The sequence below is a fragment of the Perca flavescens genome, chromosome 24 (assembly GCF_004354835.1).
Source record: "Perca flavescens isolate YP-PL-M2 chromosome 24, PFLA_1.0, whole genome shotgun sequence".
In the NCBI taxonomy this organism is placed as follows: Eukaryota; Metazoa; Chordata; class Actinopteri; order Perciformes; family Percidae; genus Perca; species Perca flavescens.
This window is the reverse complement of record NC_041354.1, coordinates 4,051,497-4,058,018: the sequence shown is the minus strand read 5'-3', so window position 1 is coordinate 4,058,018 and position 6,522 is coordinate 4,051,497. Positions and strand designations below refer to the sequence as shown.

Sequence of the window (6,522 nt, the reverse complement as noted above, 5' to 3'; positions counted from 1 at the left end):
GAAATAAGTCTGCAAATAATCACTCCCGACTGCAGCTGCAGAAATGGATAAATAGAGTAATAGAGTAGAGGGTCAAGCCTGAAAAGTATTTGTGCTCCTAACTTGTACAGGTTGAGAGAACAACTAAAAGCATGCTGTGTTTTTGCTCAGTGAGATGAACAGATGCTTGAGATGGGACCTGGAGTGTGTCCTAAATGTTGAAGTCAGCCAGAGGCTGGACGGTAAGTCCCTTCTTCTATATTGTCTATGGTAAGTCCCACACAGCAGTCTCCTTCCTTCGGGTTAGGCAATAATCATCCGGGGCACTATCCACTCGCCGTAGGCGGATACACAAACACACACACGGTTCCGGCGTCCCGTTGCTAACTTACAGCTAGCTTATGCTAACGTCTGTACTGTTGCTACTTTGGCTGTTTGGGGGCGAACAAACAAACGACCCCGCGGTCACATTCACCGGAATGACGCTAGGAGAAAACTACGCATCGCTGTGAGAAGGAATATGGCGTTTGATATCGGTTTTGTTTGTGTTTCTGCTAATAGACGGTTGCAGGTGGACTGGTGTTTACATGGTCCGTGGGAGCTGGAAGTCCGCAGGTTGGTCTTTGCCCATTGTATTCATGAACATTTCCACATTCCGGTGCTAATGCAAACTATAAATGTAACTATAACTATACATTACATAACCGTTGATTATTGTTGTATGCTTTTTACTTTGACAGTCAGCTGTGTGGCGGCTGCAGTGCTTTGATTAGTCTCCTAGCTGCAGATCTGCAGCCTCAATAGATGTCATCTGGGAAGAAGAAGAAGAAGAAGAAGAAGAAGAAGAAGAAGAGGAGCCTTGTAGAGACCAGCTGAAGGAACATCTTCTCTGAGCTGAAGCTCTGAGGTAGGACATGCTTTCTCTCCGGATTAACAGCTGCTGGCTGTAATGTTGACGGATTGAGTTGATTTGAAAGGGTCAGGTCACACAGAGTCCAGAATCTCAAGGTCAGTGGTTAAGTGTTTGCAGGAGCTTGTGGTAGAGATATTTCCAGTGGCAGAACTGTTACCTTGTGTACGTTAGAGCCAGGCTGTGTTGTGTTGTTTCTGCTGAAGAACTATAATCCGACTATGTAGTGATAGAGCAGAGTGTAAACTGCTGTCCTCCCTGTGTTCCATCTTCTAAAACCTGCTGGTCAGGTGGCTGCCTCGGTGTTGAGAAGGTTGGAGTTTGAAGCCCTCGGCAGGTCTGCTGGGTTTGAAGGAGTAAACACACAAAGCAGTGTGTGAAATGTTTGAGAGAACGTGTGCTGAAGCTGAATGTTGTGTCAGCTCCTGACACCGATGGCAGCGTTAGTTTTAGAGTTGTCGGTAAGCTGTCAGAGAGGACGTGTGAGTGTGGTAGGCTTGGTGGTGTAGTGCTGTTGTTAGTTCTCATCAGTCTCTGACAACGTTTAGCCGGCTCCATCTTCTCCACTCAGAGGGGTTTAGAGTTTGACGTTTTGTAGACAAAACACTGAAAATAATGCAGCCGAGTGTGAAAGTAGATTTTCGAAGTTCTTTCTGGTACTTGTAACCCCAACCTTCATCGCTTAGTATTGTTCTCCTCCCGCCCTCAGCTTCACGCATCCCTGAACACACACGTTGCATTTTTTTTTTACTGTATGGCATAGAAATAAATTAAAAATACTTGGCATCATGTATATAAAATCCTTTATTTAAATTGGGAAAGTTCCACAGAATGGTTTGTGAAGGTTGACAGATCTTTTAAACCCACACCACTTTGCTGGTAATTTGTCAGCCAACCACAAAACAGTTTGGAATTGACCGGTGCAGATGACATCATTTGTGTGGTTTGGTCGTCGAAACATTAAATACTGGATCATTAAATCAAACGCACCCTTCCAATCGCTGTGTGTGTGTTTAGTGAGTAAAGAAGTGCGGTCGCCCACCATTATTACGCCAGAGTTCCAGAAGTAGCGGAGCTTGTTGGACCTGCCGTCCGTGGTGTTGGAATAAACCGAAGATCAGGAAACGTGACAACTTATTTTGTCGGTCATTTTATTTGGGAGATTTTTGCCATAAACGACCCACAGCACTGAATATCAGGCAGTCAGCTGTAGGAGAAGTTGACGTTAGCCAGCAGTAACTAAACAGCTTTGGACAGGCGGTTCCTCCAGCATGGATTAAAAACCCACAGGTCAACCACTGACCCTGGAACAGTTTAGAAGCAGTTGATAAGAAAACTACCTGTTGTTTATCTCAGCAGATGTCTTTTCTTGTTGGAAGTGTGATGGTGACTGGTTGTTGTGTGTGGGTTTTGGCAGGCGGCTGCTGTTCCCACTTCCTGCGTACCGGGACTGAGTCGTTTAGCGGTACGGGGTATCGGAGCCCTTTGCCCCCTGGTTTATTTATTTATTTAATTAGTTTATTTGTCAGGGACAATGTACAAAATACATTAAACTTACAAAAAGATGTTTTGTACCAGAGTTAGCTAATGCTAGTTTCCATCTGCAGTCCCCATGATAGGACCAGCTAACGGTTGCAGCCCTAATATTAATACGTATCACAGCTTTCATCATTTCCGGTCTTTGTTGACCTTAGGGTGCAGCTCAGACACTAAATGATGTTAACAAGACAGGGCCCGTCCTCTGCTTGGGAGCTACAGTTCTCAGCACTAGTAGCTAGTGTATTCCTCCTTAAGGAAAAGAAATGGACCCAGATGTATTGAAGCAGAACAATCCAATAAACTCTTACTTTCTCTTGTTTTCTCCCCAGATGAGTGCAGAGTTTCCGGACCACAACGGAGAAGTTCCTTCAATCCATTCATGCCGCCTTCTCTCCGTACTCACTGTATACTCATAGTATTGTATGTCATGAAATAATTTAATAAAAAAGTAAGTAATAGTACGTATTATGTCAAAAAAAAAGCTCAGAAAAGTCATACATGTCAAAAAGTGTTATTACATTACATAATTATTACATAATACATATTGTATTATGACAAAAAGCTATCACAAAGTTAAAAAAGTGTCAAAAAGGGTTATTACATAGTTATTACATTGTTATAACACTGTTATTACATGTATTAATGACAAAAAAATCTGTTAAAAAGTGCTATTACACAGTTGTACACAGTACATGCCATGAAAGTGGAGGTAAATAATTTTTTTGTCCATAAAAAAAAAAATCAATTTTTTTTCTTTTCTTAAATTAGAATCTTCTCTTCCTCTGAGATGTCCTACTCTGGTCTCTCCCTGTCGCTGAGGTGTCCTACTCTGGTCTGTTCCTGTCTCTGAGGTGTCCTACTCTGGTCTGTTCCTGTCTCTGAGGTGTCCTACTCTGTTCTCTCCCGCTCGCTGAGGTGTCTTACTCTGTTCTCTCCCGGTCTCTGAGGTGTCCTACTCTGTTCTCTCAGGTGTCCTACTCTGTTCTCTCCCGGTCTCTGAGGTGTCCTACTCTGGTCTCGCCCTGTCTCTGAGGTGTCCTACTGTGGTCTGTTCCTCTCCTTCCCTGGTCTCTTACCTGTCCTTCTCTCCCGCTCTCTGAGGTGTCCTGCCTGTCCTTGTCTCTAAGGTGTCCTACTCTCTTCTGTTCCTGCCTTCCCTGGTCTCTGCCTGTCCTTGTCTTAATCTGGGGGCCTATCTAAGGTTTCTACCTGTCCTTGTCTTAATACTCTCCTACTCTGGTCTCTGCCTGTCCTTGTCTTGAGCACAAACCAACTCTCTTCTTGCCTGCCTGCACTTGGATAGTTCTCCGGGGTGTAGCCTCTCTTTCTATCTGGGGGCCTCAAAATAAATGTTTGTTCATGTGTTGGAACCCATAACCTTGAACACTTCCCAACCAGCGTTCCATCAGAGTTGAGCTATCAAACCAAATTTGCACCAAGCAAATGGTTAGTTCTCCGGGTGTATTTGTCTTTGTCATTCTGGGTGTAAAGCTCAAAATAAATTGTCTATTCCTGTATTGGAACCCATAACCTTTGTGTCTCCCACCCAGCATCTCATCACACTGAGCTATCAGATCTGTTAACAAGTGGCATGTGTTTAGTTGTGTATTTGACTTCTTCATTTTGAGTGTTGGACCTTAAAATTTAGTTTGTCATCAAAGAATTGAACCCACAACCTCCTGAACAGATCATGTGGGTATTATCATGCTGAGCTATCTATGACACTGGGAGCTTTCTGGTTGGAGGTTGTATTTAACGTTCACATCACTGAGGTGAAAAATTAAAACATTCTTCTGACTGAACCGGGATTCGATCCCTCAACCTCATCCTGTCACATCACCGTCTTATCCTGGTGAGCTATTCCTCAGGCTGGAATTTTTTTTCCGTTCTGTTATTTGTTCTTCACACACATCTTTTAGCCAGATAGGGGAACCGGGGTGAGGGGAGGGGGAGTTCTGATCTGATCTGATCTGATGCTAGATCACATCCACTAGACGTGTCCATGTAAAAAGGACGAGCCTGGTGGCCTGCCTTATATTGCCTGCCTTATATTGCCTCTGATTACCTTGTCAAGCAGTGGTGTGGGGTCCTTTGTTACCAGCCAAACAAGGCGTTTCCACTGTTAAAAAAACTTAGCCTCCACAGGATGGTTTATTTAAAATCCCACTGGTCCCTTCTGCACAGCAATACAACAAAACATTACTAAAAAAGACTAAAAAAACACAACTCTCTTGCAACAGGTCACAGCCCCGACTTGTCTTTCTTTGTCCTCCTGTTTGTCTACCCACACACCTGTTTCCCGTCCACCTTTAACAACCACATCATTAGATCCTGTGGCCAATCATGAGCTGTGGGGGGGGGGGGGATGTGTTCCAGGCAATCACAGCTGCTTCTCATAATCCCAGTCTAGGGGTAGATGCTAGATCAGATGAACTAGACGTGTCCATGTCGAAGGACGTGCCTGGTGGCCTGCCTTATATTGCCTCTGATTTGGCCCGAACCTAACGACAACACATCTAGTGGATGTGATCTAGCATTTACCGGGAAGCATCAGCCTGTCTTGCTGACCCACTTCTCTCTATAATGAACATTAAAAGCACCATGCAAGAGTGCCAATTCGGACCATGTGGTCAGAGCTTGTTAATAAACAGCTGAATGCTGTGTTCAAAGGATGTGGAGCCTCTTTTAACCCCTGGGGCACGTCCTTTCATTCATTCACTCATTAATTCAGTCATTCAGCCCTCCCCCCTCCTGAAAGTTTTCATTATAAGACCTAACTGGCTCAGCAAGACAGGCTGATGCCTTTGTCCCACAGCAATGCTAGATCACATCCACTAGACGTGTCCATGTCAGAGGATGTGCCTGGTGGCCTGCATTATATTGCCTCTGATTTGGCCCGAACCTTACCATTCTAACACGTCAACACGTCTAGTGTATGTTATCTAGCATTTACCTGGAGGCATCAGCCTGTCTTGCTGACCCACTTCTCTCTCTATAATGAACATTAAAAGCACCATGCAAGAGTGCCAATTCGGACCATGTGGTCAGAGCTTGTTAATAAGCAGTTGAATGCTGTGGGACAAAAGGATCACATCCACCAGACGTGTTGACGTCGTTAGGTTCAGGCATGGAGGGGAGGGAGGGGGGGGGTAGATGCCAGATCAGATCCACTAGATGTGTCCATGTCAAAGGACGTGCCCTGTTATCCTTACCCTCCTCACCCCTGAACCGACATTCAACTGCTTATTAACAAGCTCTGACCACATGGTCCGAATTGGCACTCTTGCATGGTGCTTTTAATGTTCATTATAGAGAGAGAAGTGGGTCAGCAAGACAGGCTGATGCTTCCCGGTAAATGCTAGATCACATCCACTAGATGTGTTGTCGTTAGGTTCGGGCCAAATCAGAGGCAATATAAGGCAGGCCACCAGGCACGTCCTTCGACATGGACACGTCTAGTTCATCTGATCTAGCATCTACCCCTAGACTGGGATTATGAGAAGCAGCTGTGATTGCCTGGAACACATCCCCCCGCCCCCCCCCACAGCTCATGATTGGCCACAGGATCTAATGATGTGGTTGTTAAAGGTGGACGGGAAACAGGTGTGTGGGTAGACAAACAGGAGGACAAAGAAAGACAAGTCGGGGCTGTGACCTGTTGCAAGAGAGTTGTGTTTTTTTAGTCTTTTTTAGTAATGTTTTGTTGTGTTGCTGTGCAGAAGGGACCAGTGGGATTTTAAATAAACCATCCTGTGGAGGCTAAGTTTTTTTAACAGTGGAAACGCCTTGTTTGGCTGGTAACAAAGGACCGCACACCACTGCTTGACAAGGTAATCAGAGGCAATATAAGGCAGGCAATATAAGGCAGGCCACCAGGCTCGTCCTTTTTACATGGACACGTCTAGTGGATGTGATCTAGCATCAGATCAGATCAGATCAGAACTCCCCCTCCCCTCACCCCGGTTCCCCTATCTGGCTAAAAGATGTGTGTGAAGAACAAATAACAGAACGGAAAAAAAATTCCAGCCTGAGGAATAGCTCACCAGGATAAGACGGTGATGTGACAGGATGAGGTTGAGGGATCGAATCCCGGT

The 6,522-nt window shown here is 45.0% G+C and overlaps 1 long non-coding RNA gene across 1 annotated transcript; it reads left to right on the top strand.

Annotated features, from left to right (window-relative positions):
* Positions 1-260: 260 nt before the first annotated feature.
* On the top strand, positions 261-2,983 carry LOC114551042 (uncharacterized). The gene is made up of 3 exons (XR_003691806.1): positions 261-594; positions 720-886; positions 2,758-2,983. It is a non-coding gene; the product is annotated as an uncharacterized LOC114551042 (long non-coding RNA).
* Positions 2,984-6,522: the final 3,539 nt, after the last annotated feature.